Source organism: Procambarus clarkii, chromosome 8 (assembly GCF_040958095.1).
Source record: "Procambarus clarkii isolate CNS0578487 chromosome 8, FALCON_Pclarkii_2.0, whole genome shotgun sequence".
NCBI lineage: Eukaryota > Metazoa > Arthropoda > Malacostraca > Decapoda > Cambaridae > Procambarus > Procambarus clarkii.
In genome coordinates, this window is record NC_091157.1 from 42,882,968 (window position 1) to 42,903,156 (window position 20,189).

The 20,189-nt window shown below is 44.1% G+C and overlaps 1 protein-coding gene across 5 annotated transcripts in view; it reads right to left on the reverse strand.

Annotated features, from left to right (window-relative positions):
• The window catches only part of LOC123759707 (uncharacterized), a 79,353-nt gene that overhangs the window by 20,848 nt on the left and 38,316 nt on the right, over window positions 1–20,189 (reverse strand). For 2 of the 5 annotated variants that reach the window (XM_069317709.1, XM_045744946.2), the window contains exon 1: window positions 12,126–12,284. The exons of 1 other annotated variant lie outside the window; for it this stretch is intronic. The gene's annotated coding sequence lies outside the window, so the exon portion shown is untranslated. Of the gene's footprint in view, window positions 1–12,080; window positions 12,102–12,125; window positions 12,470–20,189 lie in introns of those variants that run through there. 2 more of the 5 variants (XM_069317702.1, XM_069317719.1) reach the window with 2 other exon arrangements.

Genomic DNA, 20,189 nt, shown 5'->3' on the forward strand with positions numbered 1-20,189 from the left:
CTGAGAATTAATGATGACTGAGGATTAATGATGACTGAGGATTAATGATGACTGAGGATTAATGATGACTGAAGATTAATGATGACTGAAGATTAATGATGACTGAGAATTAATGATGACTGAGGATTAATGATGACTGAGGATTAATGATGACTGAGGATTAATGATGACTGAGGATTAATGATGACTGAGAATTAATGATGACTGAGAATTAATGATGACTGAGGATTAATGATGATTGAGGATTAATGATGACTGAGGATTAATGATGACTGAGGATTAATGACTGAGAATTAATGATGACTGAGGATTAATGATGATTGAGGATTAATGATGACTGAGGATGAATGATGAATTTGAGGATTTGATGAATTTGAGAAAAGGTGAACTTTTCTCTCCGCCTTGAAGTCACTCGTGGCGGTAATGGACAAAGCAGAGCAGAACCTCCTCAATTAACATGAACATGAAACCGTAAAAGGCGGGACCCCAGAGCTAAGTCCTAGGTGGGTCATGTGTGGTCAGTCTCAGTACTAAGCGTCGCATGCAACAGACGTAAACTCAACCGTAGAGTAAGGTAGACACGACTACACAATGATTGGGAACAATGCCTTTTAAAGATAAAATGTGGTTATGTACAAGATGAGAACACTATGGCAATACCATTTATTGTGCCACTCAGATTGCTAGCGGGACGTTCACATGCAACTATTCAAGACGTGAGCTTCAGAACTTTGCAAAATGTCACAGTGAACAGGAGATTGAATCATAAGCGTCGTGAAAACCTAAACCAACCCAAGAAAAGTGATCAGGATCCTGTGGATTTACTGTGATTCGAAAGTTTATTGGATTGAGAGAACTAACTTGCTGGCATTTACAGGACAGGACACGACCATATTGAATATTACAGCCTCAACACCCTTCAGCACACCAGAGTGGGTATTGTTTCATCCCCCGTGTAGCAGTGGAGGCTGACCTGAGTTGACTCCTGGAGGGTGACCTGAGTTGACTCCTGGAGGGTGACCTGAGTTGACTCCTGGAGGGTGACCTGAGTTGACTCCTGGAGGGTGACCTGAGTTGACTCCTGGAGGGTGACCTGAGTTGACTCCTGGAGGGTGACCTGAGTTGACTCCTGGAGGGTGACCTGAGTTGACTCCATGAGAGTCACACTCCAGGCAGGTGGGGGCGGCCCTCCACCCACCCTAACCTCTTACAGTACTCCAAAAGGTTGATGTGATAATTGCATCCCGACAAGGCACCAGCTTCATGCTTCAACTCCCAAGGAAACTGGAGAGTTCCTTTGTGACGAAGCCGGACAAGACGATTTCACGGGCAGTATGAGCCGAGTCCTCACATTGGAGAGGTTTGTGGGGCTTTAGGAAGGCATTACATGGGAAGGAGACTGACATCTGATCTGCCCGACGGATTGTATCACATTATCATATTTAATAAGTAATTGTTCCTTATGTATTAACATCACAAACGTTGATATTTATATTTGCATTGTTAGCGAAAAAGGTTCCATAGGATTTCAATGCAAAAGAAAGAAAGAAATGTTTAATTATAAGCCATATCCATCCTGTGCATCAATTCACTCCTGTCTATCGCTATAGGGATGTCTAATAGGCTCATATATTCTTTGGGGACTTCTATAGCTTCATCGCCAATATTAACTACGTGTTGAATTACCTTCATCAAAATCATTAAGAAGTCATTACCAGAAGTACCAAATTAGGAAGAGAGGTGAGAATTCTATAAATAAAAGTGAGGTGTGGCTGTACTCGCCCCTTCACCGTGCTGGTGTAATGTTTGGGAGCAGTTGCTTAAGGCAGGTGAGGGAGTGGGCGCCCCGCCCGCTGCGGCATGGGGACCAAACTACGTGTCACAAGAGGAAGAAACGACGACATTTCGGTCCGTCCTGGACCATTATCACTCGTGTGTGGTAATGGTCCAGGATGGACCGAGACGTCGTCGTTTCTGTATCTTCTGGTGTGTGGTTTGGTCATTATGTCTTCAGCCTCGTTATTGTGACTCCTCGTCTCCACCATCTGGGGTAGTTGACACAACCAACTCAGCCGTGACTGGTGACCTTTGTACTCAGTCCCCCGTGACTGGTGATCTTTGTCCTCAGTCTCCCGTGACTGGTGACCTTTGTCATCAGTCTCCCGTGACTGGTGACCTTTGTCATCAGTCCCCCGCGACTGGTGACCTTTGTCATCAGTCCCCCGTGACTGGTGACCTTTGTCATCAGTCTCCCGTGACTGGTGACCTTTGTCATCAGTCCCCCATAATTATCGACAGTAATTTCATGGTCAGGCGAGGGTAATTGTGCTTGCAGGGGTTGAGCTCCGGCTCTCTGGTCCCGCCTCTCAAACCATCAATCTGATGATTGATTTCTGAGCCTACTGGGCTCTATCATATCTACATTTGAAACTGTGTGTGTGGAGTCAGCCTCCACCACATCACTACCTAATGCATTCTATTTGTTAACTATGCTGACACTAAACAAATGTTCTTTCTAACGTCTCTATGGCTCATTTGGGTGCCAAGTTTCCACCTGTGTCCCCTTGTGCGAGTGCCCCCTGTGCTAAATAAACTATCTTTATCCTCCCTAACAATTCCTCTCAGAATCTTGTATAGGGTGATCATGTCTCCTCTAATTCTTCTGTCTTCTAGCGACGTGAGTCTTAGTTCCCGTAGTCTGTCATCGTAGCTCATACCCCTCAGCTCGGGTACCAGCCTGGTGGCATACCTTTGAACCTTCTCCAATTTAGTCTTCTGGTGTGTGGTTTGGTCAATGAGATTAGAGTACACACAGAGCCCAGTAGGCTCAGGAATCTGTACACCAGTTGATTGACAGTTGAGAGGCGGGACCAAAGAGCAAAAGCTCAACCCCCACAAGCACAATTAGGTGAGTACAATTAGGTGAGTACAGAAATCACAACAGCGTGATATATCAAATGAACAAATCCACAAGGCGCATCTGGGAACGTCCCGTGCGTGAGGTTCGAACCCTCATCACGGCCCTTGTGGATTTGTTCATTTAGAGATTAGAGCTGGGTGTGGCGAAGCAGCTGGTGGTATATATTCTTTATATTACTGCATATTCTGTATAATTACTGTAGCAGTACTGCATATAGTATATAAATTATCATTACTGCATATAGTATATAATGTATCATTACTGCATATAGTGTATAATTACTGCATACACTGTATCATTACTGCATATACTGTATAATTACTACATATACTGTATAATTACTGCATATACTGTATAATTACTACATATACTGTATCATTACTGCATTTACAGCATGACGCACACAAGGTGTGGTACCCTTGGCTGAGGCCGCCTGTGCCTGTCATCAGCCGTGTTGAAGCTCCTCCACACTGAACACTACACAGTGTTGAAGCTCCTCCACACTGAACACTACACAGTGTTCGGGTCAAGGTCGTGGAGGCCCTTTGGCTCGTCAACCTTCTCCACCAAATAGGAGGAATATTGCAGTAACACAAGGGGAGGTTTTCAAGGGGCAACGAAGGCCAACCACACCACAGTGGCTCTTAGCATCTCCACAGTGGCTCCGAACACCTCCACAGTGGCACCGAACACCTCCACAGTGGCTGCGAACACCTTCACAGTGGCTCCGAACACCTCCACAGTGGCTCCGAACACCTCCACAGTGGCTCGGGCCACAGGAGCAACATTCTACACTGAAGCTCTCGTAATCTGCCAGGATTACTTCCCATATCCTTCAACTTCAGCTGACCTTGGGCCAAGGTAAAATTAGACTAGCTCGGTTTCACGGTCCATTTCCACTGAGGTGTTTATCATGAATATGTTTAATGATACTGTTGAAGGATGTGAAAAAAAAGTTCATTTTAAAGTGTTGCCAATATTCGTAAACACCTGAAACAACAAATACAATAATAGTGGTCTCGTTTTAAACACATGTAAACTAATTAATCAGTCCAAATTATTTACTGGCAAGAAGTTTTTTTTTGTATTATTCTTGGATGTGTGTGTGTGTGAGTCTGGTGTTGCGTTGAGTCTCCTCTTAGGAGTTGTGACCGTCCTGTGTGAGCTGTGAGCGCCCTATGTGAGCTGTGAGCGCCCAATATGAGCTGTGAGCGCCCTATGTGAGCTGTGAGCGCCCTATATGAGCTATGAGCGCCCTATATGAGCTGTGAGCGCCCTATATGAGCTATGAGCGCCCTATATGAGCTGTGAGCGCCCTATGTGAGCTGTGAGCGCCCTATATGAGCTGTGAGCGCCCTATTTGAGCTGTGAGCGTCCCATATGAGCTATGAGCGCCCTATATGAGTTGTGAGCACCCTGTATGAGTCGTGAACGTCCTATATGAGCTGTGAGAGCCCTATATGAGTTATGAACGCTCCATAGATCCTGTCCGAGCTGTGAGCGACTCTATCCGAGAGGCGAGTAAGTAATTATCAAAAGAAAACGGAAAGTCAACACGGACTCCGGGTATGGGGCGGCGCGGCCAGCCTGGCGCGGGGCAACACGACCCGAGCCCCGCTTAGGGCCCAGCGAGGGACGCCTGCCATCACCCAGTACCCGCTGAAGGTCACGCCAGCTTTAGTGTCCCCCGGGAGGACCGAGCCACAGTTACTGGTGCTCCTCTGGCACTGTGTCCGGACTCTATCGGGCTGGGACGCTAGCACCTGCTGGTCCGACCCCCTTCTCTCTCAGGGCTATTTTTGTAGGTGAATTTTTCTTGGGTGAGAAGGCAGGAGAGTGGCCAGCGAGGGAGGGGTCAGGTGTCCGCGGGTGTCTGACCACACTCACCTCCGCCGCTGCCGTCAAGGTGCACTAGATCACACACAGTGTAACCCCCTCTCGCACAAGACAGTACATATATGACTTATTGCTTGTAGTCACTATTTGGCAGATTAATAAGTACATATGTTGTATATGCCAAGTTATATTTTGTTTTTAAGGTACAAACTCTTCCTATAGATTTGCTAAAGACCAGTTTTAATATTTAGAATGTCTTTTTCAGTTTTATTAAACAATAGAGATTTTAGACAATATTTGACAATATCCTGAGTTAATTTACAATATATTTAAATATCTTGGTTTTGTTTTATTATTTTTATAAAACTGTAATATCAGTATAGGAATAGGTTAAGTACTAATTGTAATTAAGAAGCAATAAGATACTTATCTTAACATACTAAGAAGGTTAGGTTAGGTCGGTGTTTTCTATTCAGCGTTTCAAGGTAAACTCAAATATTCACAATAAATTAGTATGTCACATATGCACTTATTAATAAGCCAATATTGACTATAAGAATGTGCGAGAACAGGTTGCACAGGGTGTATGACCAGGTGTAGGCCTGTGGTGTATGTTATGCATAACTGAACTGACACCGGACAGCCAACTGAATTAGTGAATTTGTCGCACTCGCTCGTTTTCTGCTGTTAGTGAATGTTACAAGTGTCTGGTGTATAATATATATATATATATATATATATATATATATATATATATATATATATATATACATATATATATATACATATATATATACATATATATATATACATATATATATATATATATACATATATATATATATATATATATATATATATATATATATATATATATATATATATATATATATATATATATATATATATATATATAAAACTGAAAACTCACACCCCCAGAAGTGACTCGAACCCATACTGCTAGGAGCACTGGTGTACAGGACACCTAAACCACTCAACCATTACGACCGGACAAAAGATGATGGTAGCCGGGGCTAATTCCCCCATCATCCCGCCGGCACTCTGATTGTAATCTTGGGCATGGTATTTTATCAAATCACCACATTCTTTGGGGAACACGCGAGGAACACAAATGCGAACACGCCTGAATGGTCCCCAGGCAACTATGCAACTGAAAACTCACACCCCAGAAGTGACTCGAACCCATACTGCCAGGAGAACTCTACAATTGGTGTACAGGACACCTTAACCACCACGACCATCACGATTCAGGCTTGTTCGCATTTGTGTTCTTCACGTGTGCCCCAAAGAATGAGGTGAATTGATAAAATACCATGCCCAAGATTACCATCAGAATGCCAACGGGATGATTGGGAATTAGCCTCGGCTACCATCATCTTTTGTCCGGTCGTGATGGTCGAGTGGTTAAGGGTTACTACTCGGCTTACTATGTAAAGTCCGATTTGCTTAATAAGCCAAGTTTTCCTGAATTTATATATTTTTATAATTTTATGAAATGATAAAGCTATTCATTTCATTATGTATAAGGTATGAGATCATTTTGTTTAATTTGAGTTAAAATTAACGTAGATATATGACCGAACCTAATCTACCCTACGTTACCTAACCTGACCTATCTTAACATAGCCTAAAATAATATAACTAAGTCAATAATTTATGTTCATAGTATATTTTAATAATAATAATTCAAATAAACCAATTGGAAACAATTTATGGAAAATAAAGAAAATCACTCGGCCTATTAGGCAAATCTGGCCTTGCATAGCAGGCCGAGAAGTGCGTTCTGGCTACTAGGTACGACATATGTTTATATATATATATATATATATATATATATATATATATATATATATACATATATATATATATATATATATATATATATATATATATATATATATATATATATATATATATATATATATATATGTCGTACCTAGTAGCCAGAACGCACTTTTTAGCCTACTATGCAAGGCCCGATTTGCCTAATAAGCCAAGTTTTCCTGAATTAATATATTTTCTCTAATTTTTTCTTATGAAATGATAAAGCTACCAATATCATCATGTATGAGGTCAATTTTTTTTTATTGGAGTTAAAATTAACTTAGATATATGACCGAACCTAACCAACCCTACCTAACCTAACCTAACCTATCTTAATAGGTTAGGTTAGGTTAGGTAGCAGAAAAAGTTAGGTTAGGTCAGGTTAGGTAGGTTAGGTAGTCGAAAAACAATTAATTCATGAAAACTTGGCTTATTAGGCAAATCGGGCCTTGCATAGTAGGCTGAGAAGTGCGTTCTGGCTACTAGGTACGATATATATATATATATATATATATATATATATATATATATATATATATATATATATATATATATATATATATATATAGTAGTGACTGACATGACCCCAGCAGTGACTGACATGACCCCAGCAGTGACTGACATGACCCCAGCAGTGACTGACATGACCTCCAACAGTGACTGACATGACCCCCAGCAGTGACTAACATGACCCCAGCAATGACTAAGATGACCCCCAGCAGTGACTAACATGACCCCAGCAGTGACTGACATGACCCAGCAGTGACTAACATGACCCCAGCAGTGACTGACATGACCCCAGCAGTGACTGACATGACCCTCAGCAGTAACTGTCATGACCCCAGCAGTGACTGACATGACCCCAGCAGTGACTGACATGACCCCAGTAGTGACTGACATGACCCCAGCAGTGACTAACATGACCCCAACAGTGACTGACATGACCCCATCAGTGACTGACATGACCCCAACAGTGACTAACATGACCCCAGCAGTGACTGACATGACCTCCAACAGTGACTGACATGACCCTAGCAGTGACTAACATGACCCCCAGCAGTGACTGACATGACCCCAGCAGTGACTAACATGACCCTAGCAGTGACTGACATGACCCCCAGCAGTGACTAACATGACCCTAGCAGTGACTGACATGACCCCCAGCAGTGAATAACATGACCCACAGCAGTGACTAACATGACCCCCAGCAGTGAATAACATGACCCACAGCAGTGACTAACATGACCCCCAGCAGTGACTGACATGACCCCCAGCAGTGACTAACATGACCCCCAGCAGTGACTGACATGACCTCCCAGCAGTGACTGACATGACCCCCAGCAGTGACTGACATGACCTCCCAGCAGTGACTAACATGACCCCCAGCAGTGACTAACATGACCTCCCAGCAGTGACTGACATGACCCCCAGCAGTGACTAACATGACCCCAGCAGATTTCTGACAGAAAGGCCTAGAAAATCTTTGTAAGCCTAATACACGATATCTGAGGCCTAACATAGTACATATGTGTGCTATACTAGGCCTAGCAATATTTCAGTTTGTGTTTTTTATTTCATGATTTTTTTAAAGAATTCCTTATTATTCAGTATTCTACTATCTAAAAACTAAGTATGTACGATTTCGTGACTATTGACGATCGTCACAATAGATGGGGGGTCCCTGGTCGACGACCGGGCCGCGGGGACGCTAAGCCCCGGAAGCACCTCAAGGTTAGGAAGATAGTATCTAACCAGGAGGATGGGTTGTCACCTAGCAGTAAACAGGTACCCAGGAGTTAGGCTACTGTTGTGGGGGCTGCATCCTGAGGTGGGTCAGTAGTTCGACCTTGGGGCGACCTCGATACAAGCTTGAAGTCTATATATACACAGGCTTCCTGTCCCCGACAAAACGAATTATTTAATAATGTTGAGCTGGCTCTAGTAACTGAACTGTGGAGTGTGATCTCCGTAGACTAAACTCAACTATTATTTCTTCCATCTTCTGCCTATAATGTTCCTAACACTCAGGTCATTAAATTATTAGCGGTTTATGGCTTGAGGATATAATATAATTGTGTATATTATATATAATATATATAATAACGCTGATACAGATTGATACTGATGTGTGGATGTGTGTGTACTCACCTATTGGTGCTTGCGCGGGTTGAGCTTTGGCGCTTTGGTCCCGCCTCTCAACTGTCAATCAACTGGTGTACAGGTTCCTGAGCCTACTGGACTCTGTCATATCTACATTTGAAACTGTGTATGGAGTCAGCCTCCACCACATCACTGCCTAATGCATCCCATCTGTTAACTACTCTGACACTGAAAAAGTTTTTTTAAACGTCTCTGTGGCTCATGTGGGTACTCAGTTTCCACCTGTGTCACCTTGTTTGCGTACCACCAGTGTTGAATAGTTTATCCTTGTTTACCCGGTCGATTCCCCTGAGGATTTTGTAGGTAGTGATCATGCCTCCCCTTACTCTTCTGTCTTCCAATGTCGTAAGGTGCATTTCCCGCAGCCTTTCCTCGTAACTCATGCCTCTTATTTCTGGGACTAGTCTAGTGGCATACCCTTGGACTTTTTCCAGCTTCGTCTTGTGTTTGACAAGGTACGGGCTCCATGTTGGGGCCGCATACTCCAGGATTGGTCTTACATATGTAGTATACAAGATTCTGAATGATTCCTTACACATGTTCCTGAAGGCTGTTCTGATGTTAGCCAGCCTCGCATATGCTGCAGACGTTATTCTTTTTGTGTGGGCTTCAGGAGACAGGTTCAGTGTGATATAGATCTGCTAGATCTTTCTCTCTGTCCGTTTCATTAAGTACTTCATCTCCTATTCTGTATCCTGTGTCTGACCTCCTGTTTCCACCGCCTAGTTTCATTACTTTGCATTTACTCGGGTTGAACTTTAACAGCCATTTGTTGGCCCATTCACTCAGTCTGTCTAGGTCATCTTGTAGCCTCCTACTATCATCCTCTGTTTCAATCCTCCTCATAATTTTTGCATCATCAGCAAACATTGAGAGAAACGAGTCTATTTCCTCTGGGAGATCATTTACATATATCAAAAACAGTATAGGTCCAAGGACTGACCCCTGCGGGACTCTATTGGTAACGTCTCGCCAATCTGAGACCTCACCCCTCACACTGACTCGTTGTCTCTTGTTGCTTTGGTACTCCCTTATCCAATGGAGTACCTTCCCTTTCAATCCAGCCTGCATCTCCAGCTTTTTCACCAGTCTCTTGTATGGCACTGTGTGTGGTGTGTGTGTGTGTGTGTGTGTGTGTGCGTGTGTGTGTGTGTGTGTGTGTGTGTGTGTGTGTGTGTGCGTGTGTGTGCGTGTGTGTGTGTGTGTGCGTGTGTGTGTGTGTGTGTGTGTGTGTGTGTGTGTGTGTGTGTGTGTGTGCGTGTGTGTGTGTGTGTGTGTGCGTGCGTGTGTGTGTGTGTGTGTGTGTGTGTGTGTGTGTGTGTGTGTGTGTGCGTGTGTGTGCGTGCGTGTGTGTGTGTGTGTGTGTGCGTGTGTGTGTGTGTGTGTGTGTGTGTGTGTGTGTGTGTGTGTGTGTGTGTGTGTGTGTGTGTGTGTGTGTGTGTGTGTGTGTGTGTGTGTGTGTGTACCACAAAACACCAGCGGGCAATGTGGTACTGAAGAATGTACATAATCAAGAATAATTATAATCCAATTACAGCTCGGAAATTTAAATGCCGAATTAAGAAGGAAAGTCCAACGAAGGTCTTTCTAATTTGCTTTTAATGGAACAAATTAGGGATGCATAAAGAGAATTTTAATATAAGATGGATTGAAGTGTTAAAAATACTATTATGTGATTGTTTTCGCAATGTTCACTGGTACACCGCAGGCAGTCCAAGGGATTGTGAGAGACGTGTTCGCATTAGTCCAGAGCCTTCTACCTCTACCAGACCTGCGGCAACCCCTATACCTCAGAGCCTTCTACCTCTATCAGACCTGCGGCAACCCCTATACCTCAGAGCCTTCTACCTCTACCAGACCTGCGGCAACCCCTATACCTCAGAGCCTTCTACCTCTACCAGACCTGCGGCAACCCCTATACCTCAGAGCCTTCTACCTCTACCAGACCTGCGGCAACCCCCATACCTCAGAGCCTTCTACCTCTACCAGACCTGCTGCAACCCCTATACCTCAGAGCCTTCTACCTCTACCAGACCTGCAGCAACCCCTATACCTCAGAGCCTTCTACCTCTACCAGCCCCGCTACAATCTTCCATACCTCAGAGACCTCTACCTCTACCAGCCAGGTTACAATCCCCTTGCCCCAAATTCCTCTACATCTGCCAAAGTATGATGCGTTATTCTCTTCAATATAACATCAACGTGTGTAGTTTTCCATTTCTCTCTCATAAGTATCAATGTGTACATCCCAAACCCTTGAGCAGCAGCTGCCGTGCGTCACGACGCATCTCTGGCCCTAAACGGTACACTTCCCCCAGCCGTGGAGGCCGGAGCGTCCCGTGAGCGTGCCCAACTGTCGTCGTCTGTAACAATTTGCGTCACCGAGTACCGCACTTTGCTCCTCCGAGCTGGGTTTACTAGCTAATATTTCGAGGATTTTATTGACAAAATATCCGTGTGGTTACTGTCATTGTTGTTTACGGACTTGTACTGCATTTGCAGGTGTTGTCCGCCGGTCCACCGAGCCGCAATGGTCTGTATAACGATTAAAGTTCTTCAGTAAGATTTCAAACGTTGTTTTGGAGTGTGGCACTTGGTGGAGCAGCGCTGGTCACCGGCGGCCAGACCTACTCAACCTCTGCTCATTCCCGAGCCTGACTGAGCGGTCTCGCTTCCTGTTACAGCTGAAGCGTTCACACAAACGGTCGTATTAATATGAACAATGAAACCCGAGTCGTGGTCATATCCCTTCCACTGCTTTCATCTAATTCATTTTCCAATTGCACTAATATTTCCCAAAATGAACAAATAAGGTCGTTAATATCCTCAGTGGCTATTTAGAGAAAGCAATTGTTACGTTCGCTAACTGGCGAAGGATCGTGGATCGACCTGGGGCCAGATTCACGAAGCAGTTATGCAAGTACTTATGAACGTGTACATCTTTCCTCAATCTTTGACGGCTTTGGTTACATTTATTACACAGTTTACAAGCATGAAAACTTCCCAATCAACTGTTATTATTGTTATAAACAGCCTCCTGGTGCTTCCGAGCTCATTAACTGTTTAATAATTGTAAAAAGAGCCGCCAAAGATTGAGAAATGATAGACAGGTTCGTAAGTGTTTGCGTAACTTCTTCGTGAATCTGGTCCCTGGAATTGGAGAGAATGCTGTGGATGGGAGGAGGGGGTGCTGTCGAGACGCTGCTCCCGCTGCTATGGTGGCCAACACTGGCTTACTAACCGTAACACATAATTATAACGTCAATTTTGTTCACATATGTATACAAGATGAAGCACTAAGTATATCACTACTGCTCACTAAAGTGAGTATATCATCACACTAGCGACTAGGAGGCGGGCTTGCCTGATGTGTCCGGGGAGTAGAGAGAGGGCTGAGAGCAGTCACACCAGCACGGCACCGGGGGACGTTCTACCAGGATCCACCAGTGGATGCTGGCTTAATACTCCTCACGGCCGTGACTCACCTCCCCAACATTCCCCCGGGGGTATGCAAGTTGGTACGTGTGTGCGTTTCCCCGGGTGTGTGTGTGTGAGTGTGTGTGTGTGTGTGTGTGTGTGTGCGTGTGAGTGTGCGCGCAGCCCGCCAGGTGACACTAGGAGACCATGGGCAGGTTGCCGGGGCTGCTACCCGTAATGGGCCGGACCGGATGGCGGTGCTGGCCGGCTGCTGGCCCGCTCATCCGACAGGTAATGCGGCCGCTGAGACCCGCCACCGCCTCTTGCACAACCTCAGCAAGATAAAACAACCCGTCCTTCAGGGGCCCCGCCACCATCATCACCGCAAAGAATGTTAACCCTGGCTAACTTTCCCCCCTTGACGCACATGTTTATGTTAACAGGGGTAGAACACAGGAAAGTTATAGCATGAGGGGCATGGAGCACTGTGAACCTCATTCCAACGGTACTCTGGCACTCTAGGACACTAGGTGAGAAAGCACCAGTTATACCTTGGGGCCCTCTGGTCCATACTAGTAAATGGGGAAGATAGCAACGTTGTTGTACACGGTAGTTAAGATCCGCGCTTGTTGGAGGGTAGAGCTACTACAGAGCATCACACAAGTCTTCCATCACTGGCGCCTTTCTCAGTTTTCCATCTACATCAAACATCTTTTAAATTAATAAATGTTCATTTGTAACGATTATTTGGCCACAATGTGGTGCCTTTTTTATTTTTATATAATCAACTGCTTATAGCCCCGGGTCATGGACAACCAGCAGCAGTAGCAGGTTGGGCTGTACATATATACACACCTGTCAACCTCGCCAGAAGTACACACCTGTCAACAACACCTGTAGCACACACACCTGGGTGGTGCTTTGGTTGAGATAAAACTCAACCCTGTCAACCTTGCCAGAAGTACACACCTGTCAACAACACTTGTAGCACACACACCTAAGTGGTGCTTTAGTTGAGCCAAAGCTCAACCCCCGCAAGCACAACTAGGCGAGTACAACTAAGTGAGTACACCTCTCAACCTCACCAGAAGTAACACTTATCAACAACACCTGTAGCACACATCTGTCAACCTCACCAGAAGTACACACCTGTCAACGACACCTGAAGCCTGACACCTGTCAATCTCACTGAGGGCGTCAACCACAGGTACTCGAGATATCGGCGCCCTTCGTCAATGTAAAGAGATTGTTGTTATTTTTCTCCCCAGACACCAAACAACGCCTTGAAGGAAACCAACGTCGTCTATGCCTTCACATGCCCGCTTGGGGGACTGTCAGTCCCCCAAGAACTCAGTATATAGGCAAGACAACAACGTCTCTTTCTAGGCGATTAACAATACACAAACTATAGGGCTCCATCAAGGAACATAATCTCTTCTCACAACCAGACCATCGCCAGAGAAATCTTAATAAGAAACACAGAAATCATCGATAGATATAGCATAGCAGGAGACTCGACATCTGCGAGGCACTACACATCAAAAAGTCAACACCAGCAATCAACAGCCAATTAATGCACAACTATATTCTACCTACTTGAAGATCCCGAACTAACATAACAGCAAGAGAAAGTATGAGCCAATAGGCCTTATGTAGTTACTTTCATTCTTATGTGCCCACCTCACCCAGAACATTTGTGTCATATCACCTCACCCAAAACGCGTATAAGCATGATATTTGTTATGTGTATGTCTTGGAGAATGTAAGAAACCCTTACGAAGCGCTTTTAGGCGTCAGACCAAAAATCTAAATGTAAAAATGAATTTTGGAGAGTTAATTTTTCAGCTACCGTCGACAGTGAAGAAAAACGTAAGAAATTTTGAGAAGATTCTTGTTAGAATTATTAATCTTACCCTTTCAGTGATATTCAACACTATATATATGTATATATATATATATATATATATATATATATATATATATATATATATATATATATATATATATATATATATATATATATATATATATATATATATATATATATGTCAGGGTGAGGTGTTATCGTCTAATTCCCAATAAATTTTATCTATTAATGGCAGTTTATTTGTAGTGGCGCGGCAAGCAAGGTGGTGACGTCCTGCGCCCGCCAGCGCCACCCCGCGTTATGCCAACGACTACACCTGCGTTATTACCATTTTTATTTAGCTCCTCCCCACCCGACGACACTGACTGGCTCCTGCGTCAACCCCTGGCACCATTAACCCCTCGTCACGCCATGACAGGGACGTATGGCCGCTCCTCGCAACACCACAGGAATAACAACTATATATAACCCCGCCTCATGACACCAAGGAAATGGCGGCGATATATCCACGTCTTTCGTTGGTTGGGTGTGTGTAATATTAGTGATATATTCAGTATATCAACTCATCGCCTGCAGGACCATATATTCAGTATATCAACTCATCGCCAACAGCTCGCGCACACGATGGAGGAACAAATGTGGTTACTGCGCCCTCACTGATCGCCTCGTTCTCAATACAGTGTTGGAGTGCACTTCAGCTGACAATAACATCTTTATGTTCTAAAGATCACATACAAAAATTGATGTGTATAAGCAGATGGTGAGCGTCAGTGATGGTGTGAAGAGAGAACGTCTTAAGACATTCTGGAGAAGTTCTCACTACTCTTGATCATCTTGAAGACCACTTTCCTCTCCTGCAGTCCGGGTCATACTTGCTGAGCGGTCCCCAACCACTTAGGTTGAACGGTAGAGCGATAGTCTCGTTTCATGCAGGTCGACGTTCAATCCCCCGTCCGTTCAAGTGGTTGGGCACCATTCCATCCCCCCGTCCCATCCGAAATACTTATCCTGACCCGTTCCAAGTTCTATATAGTCGTAATGGCTTTGCCTTGATAATTCCCTTCCTCTTGCTGAGCGGACCTCTCGCTCACCGAGAGCGGCTCCTTTACACACCTCATTTTATCTTCTCCTTCAAACACCTTGCTATCTTTATGTCGAGTTTCGTCTTGTAGTTGAAGCATCAGTTGAATAACTGGATATCTGAGACTCTGTTGTTTACTCAGTCAAAGTTATAGTCATTACTTGGTGTTTGGTGATCGTTTCCATAACAATTATCTGATTTGCAAATATGTTTATTTATGTTATATATTTGGTAAGATATTTAATTTAAATATTTTAATTTGTATTTCATTTTAGAAGAGTTCATTTGTAATAGGCTAATAACTTGGATGTTATTGTTCTTATAACTAATGACAAAGGTTCAGGAATGCTGGAAATTAGTTATATTGATATCCTTCATTGGGGACCACTCAAACTTTGCTCGTGTGTGTGTGTGTGTGTGTGTGTGTGTGTGTGTGTGTGTGTGTGTGTGTGTGTGTGTGTGTGTGTGTGTGTGTGTGCCTGTGTATGTGTGTGTGTGTGTGTGTGTGTGAGTGTGTGTGTGTGTGTGTGTGTGTGTGTGTGTGTGTGTGTGTGTGTGTGTGTGTGTGTGTGTGTGTGTGTGTGTATGTGTGTGTGTGTGTGTGTGTGTGTGTGTGTGTGTGTGTGTGAGTGTGTGTGTGTGTGTGTGTGTGTGTGTGTGTGTGTGTGTGTGTGTGTGTGTGTGTGTGTGTGTGTGTGTGTGTGTGTGTGTGTGTGTGTGTGTGTGTGTGTGTATGTGTGTGTGTGTGTGTACGCATCTTTTTGTGCATGCAGGATCGAGCTCTATCTCTTGGACCCCGCTTTTCTAGCCACTGGCTGTCTAATGCAATAACTCCTAACCTATCTCCCTATCATACCTGCTTTTAAAGTTACGAATGAAGTTATCCTCTACAACCTGCTCCTTTAGGTCATGCCATGTACCCACTAACCTGACGCTACAAGAAAACTTTCTCACATCTCCATGACACATCTGAGTCTCAAGCTTCCATCCGTGCCCCCGCCCCCCCCTTTGTTCAATTAATTATTCACTGTAAACATTTCCTCTCTTTCCACTTTGTCAGTCACGATAAGTCAACACTTTGCACGTTTTTTTTTTTTCTGGCGCGCGACGCCCAGGTCTCACCTTAAATAATAATGAAATAAATAAATATTCATATTCTTCACTGAGTTGTATTTGTTATATATATATATATATATGCAAACAAGCCTGAATGGTCCCCAGGACTATATACAACTGAAAACTCACACCCCAGAAGTGACTCGAACCCATACTCCCACAACTGGTATGTACAGGGACGCCTTAATCCGCTTGACCATCACGACCGGACATAAGGAAGTGATAGCCGAGGCTATATGAACCACTTCCCCGCCGGCACTCGGATGGTTATCTTGGGCATAGCATTTTATCAAATCACCTCATTCTTTGGGGCACACGTGAGGAACACAAATGCAAACAAGCCTGAATGGTCACTTCTGGGGTGTGAGTTTTCAGTTGTATATAGTCCTGGGGACCATTCAGGCTTGTTTGCATTTGTGTTCCTCACGTGTGCCCCAAAGAATGAGGTGATTTGATAAAATGCTATGCCCAAGATAACCATCCGAGTGCCGGCGGGGAATTGGTTCATATAGCCTCGGCTATCACTTCCTTATGTCCGGTCGTGATGGTCAAGCGGATTAAGGCGTCCCTGTACATACCAGTTGTGGGAGTATGGGTTCGAGTCACTTCTGGGGTGTGAGTTTTCAGTTGTATATAGTCCTGGGGACCATTCAGGCTTGTTTGCATTTGTGTTCCTCACGTGTGCCCCAAAGAATGAGGTGATTTGATAAAATGCTATGCCCAAGATAACCATCCGAGTGCCGGCGGGGAAGTGGTTCATATAGCCTCGGCTATCACTTCCTTATGTCCGGTCGTGATGGTCAAGCGGATTAAGGCGTCCCTGTACATACCAGTTGTGGGAGTATGGGTTCGAGTCACTTCTGGGGTGTGAGTTTTCAGTTGTATATAGTCCTGGGGACCATTCAGGCTTGTTTGCATTTGTGTTCCTCACGTGTGCCCCAAAGAATGAGGTGATTTGATAAAATGCTATGCCCAAGATAACCATCCGAGTGCCGGCGGGGAAGTGGTTCATATAGCCTCGGCTATCACTTCCTTATGTCCGGTCGTGATGGTCAAGCGGATTAAGGCGTCCCTGTACATACCAGTTGTGGGAGTATGGGTTCGAGTCACTTCTGGGGTGTGAGTTTTCAGTTATATATATATATATATATATATATATATATATATATATATATATATATATAAAAACTGAAAACTCACACCCCAGAAGTGACTCGAACCCATACTCCCAGGAGCAACGCAACTGGTATGTACAAGACGCCTTAATCCACTTGACCATCACGACCGGACATAATGAGGTGATAGCCGAGGCTATTTGAACCACCCCACCGCCGGCACTCGGATAGTAATCTTGGGCATAGCATTTTACCAAATCACCTCATTCTTTGGGGCACACGTGAGGAACACAAATGCGAACAAGCCTGAATGGTCCCCAGGACAATATGCAACTGAAAACTCACACCCCAGAAGTGACTCGAACCCATACTCCCAGGAGCAACGCAACTGGTATGTACAAGACGCCTTAATCCACTTGACCATCCGGCGGTGGGGTGGTTCAAATAACCTCGGCTATCACCTCATTATGTCCGGTCGTGATGGTCAAGTGGATTAAGGCGTCTTGTACATACCAGTTGCGTTGCTCCTGGGAGTATGGGTTCGAGTCACTTCTGGGGTGTGAGTTTTCAGTTGCATATTGTCCTGGGGACCATTCAGGCTTGTTCGCATATATATATATATATATATATATATATATATATATATATATATATATATATATATATATATATATATATATATATATATATATATATATATATATATATATATATATATATATATGACCTGTTATCCACAAGCCGTCTCGCTCCCTTGTACCTGTTATCCACAAGCCGTCTCGCTCCCTTGTACTTGTTATCCACAAGTCGTCTCTCACCGTTGTACCTGCCACATGCAGGTCGTCTCTCATCGGCTACCACCCATGACATTATCTCTCACCACCACCACCACCATCCATCACCACCACTTCTTATTTCTCCTCAGCTCTCACCAGTTGCTCTGAGTGGCTAAGTGCTTGTTGGGATAGCGGCTGATACTGTACGACCACCAGTTAAGACGGAACACTGCACGACCACCAGTTAAGACGGAACACTGCACGACCACCAGTTAAGACGGAACACGGACGGATACAACACTATGAAGATCATGTGTGACGGAAGACGGCTGGACTAAGCACAAAACAGAACACGGCCCGGCTCAACAGTCTACAAACGCGTCTCAAGATCTTAATGTTACTGTAAGCTATGGTTTGTTGAGTCTCCCCTGCAAACTGGGCGATCTCTATGGAGAAAGTATGAGAACCTTTCAGAATGTCCGTGACTGGACACGCCCCAGAGACCGGTATATAAGGTCTGAACTGAAGACCGATATACTACCGTGTTTTCTTCAGTTCATAGTTTTCTGTAAATACATGATTTAGTTTTGGTGTTATTATTTTCCTGTCCTGTTTTCCTCCACGGTGGTTATTCTTGTCCTCTTGGCTGGTTACAAATAGAAATGCCCGAAAACGCATTGCGTAATAGTGGCGTTAGGCATTGTATGTTCTAGCTCTATCTATATATTGATCCATTAATGTAACATCACTTGTATGTATGTACCTTACCTGAATAAACATATTTTATTTTTATTTATTTTAAATGAAGAGATGATTAATAAGGGCCGGTAACGTCATACTTATGGGCAATATAAACAGGACAATGCTTAGATTTCTATGCCGGCAACCATTTTGGATCATTGAATATTAAGATCCTGATACCCTGGAGAGACTTAATGCCTCCCAGAGACATCATGCTGTACAGACATGATGCAATGATGCCCTACTGAATTGGTAGAATTGAAGCGTATGTGTGTGTTTGTGTGTGTACACTCACGCGGGCATACTTCCTGCAATATTGTTCTCTCTACTGAAAAAATGTATTCTCTCAGAGATTTATACACCTCTAATTAATAAACGCTCTTTCTTCCAAATTCCCCGCGTCAACATCATTCTTCGTTCCCCTTCTCCTTATTCCTTTTACTTTCCTTTTCCTTCTCGCCTCCTTCCTCCATTCCGCTTGCCGGGGACAGGATCTCGAGAGACCGTTGTATACAAATTCCTAGAGAGAGCGGGTGTTGTGGCCAGAGATTTCTGGAGGTGTTGAGAGTGCAGTCACCACCGCCAGGCTGCCCGCACCAATGTCATCAACAAGTTTGGTTTCAGGAATTGCTCTAGCAAATTCAGTACCAACTGCCTGTCTCTGCCGTTCAGAGGCAGGAACTCTGAATGACCAAAGAACCAAAGTTCTTTGCTTCTTGTTCAAAGAACTCTGAACACACCATAGAACTCTTCCTCATGAAGGATTCGAACCTTAGATAGCCTGGTGTATCAAACCCAGCCCGTCCTCCAAACAAAGATCCAAAAGTGATTCCACCCACCCGCCAAACCCCCTGTTTATGAATGAAAAGCGGTTTACACACGACTCACAAAGGCTTTCGTTCGAACACTTCCGGAACAAGTGCTTCACTGACGAATTTTGTTCGAACCACAACGCTGCAAATGCTTCACCACGTACTACAAATACAAATAATCGCCAACAGAACCTAAACACCTAACCTAACCTATGCCTATATATGCACAATATGGTAATAAATTATAATTTTAATTTATATTAGAGAAAAGTCCCGTTTTGAATGAACGGCATGAAAATAATTATGAATGCGTCTGTGGGGTCGACCGCTGTATGTAATGGACTTGAGTCGAGGACGGGTTGTATCAAACTCATTAGCATATCCAGTACGGGAACCACTTGACCATGACGGAGTGTACAAAAATATTGGAAGCCATGAGGCTTTTACCCCAACATCCGACAGCACACATTTTAGCAAGATATCACCATTCGTTTTAATCAAAT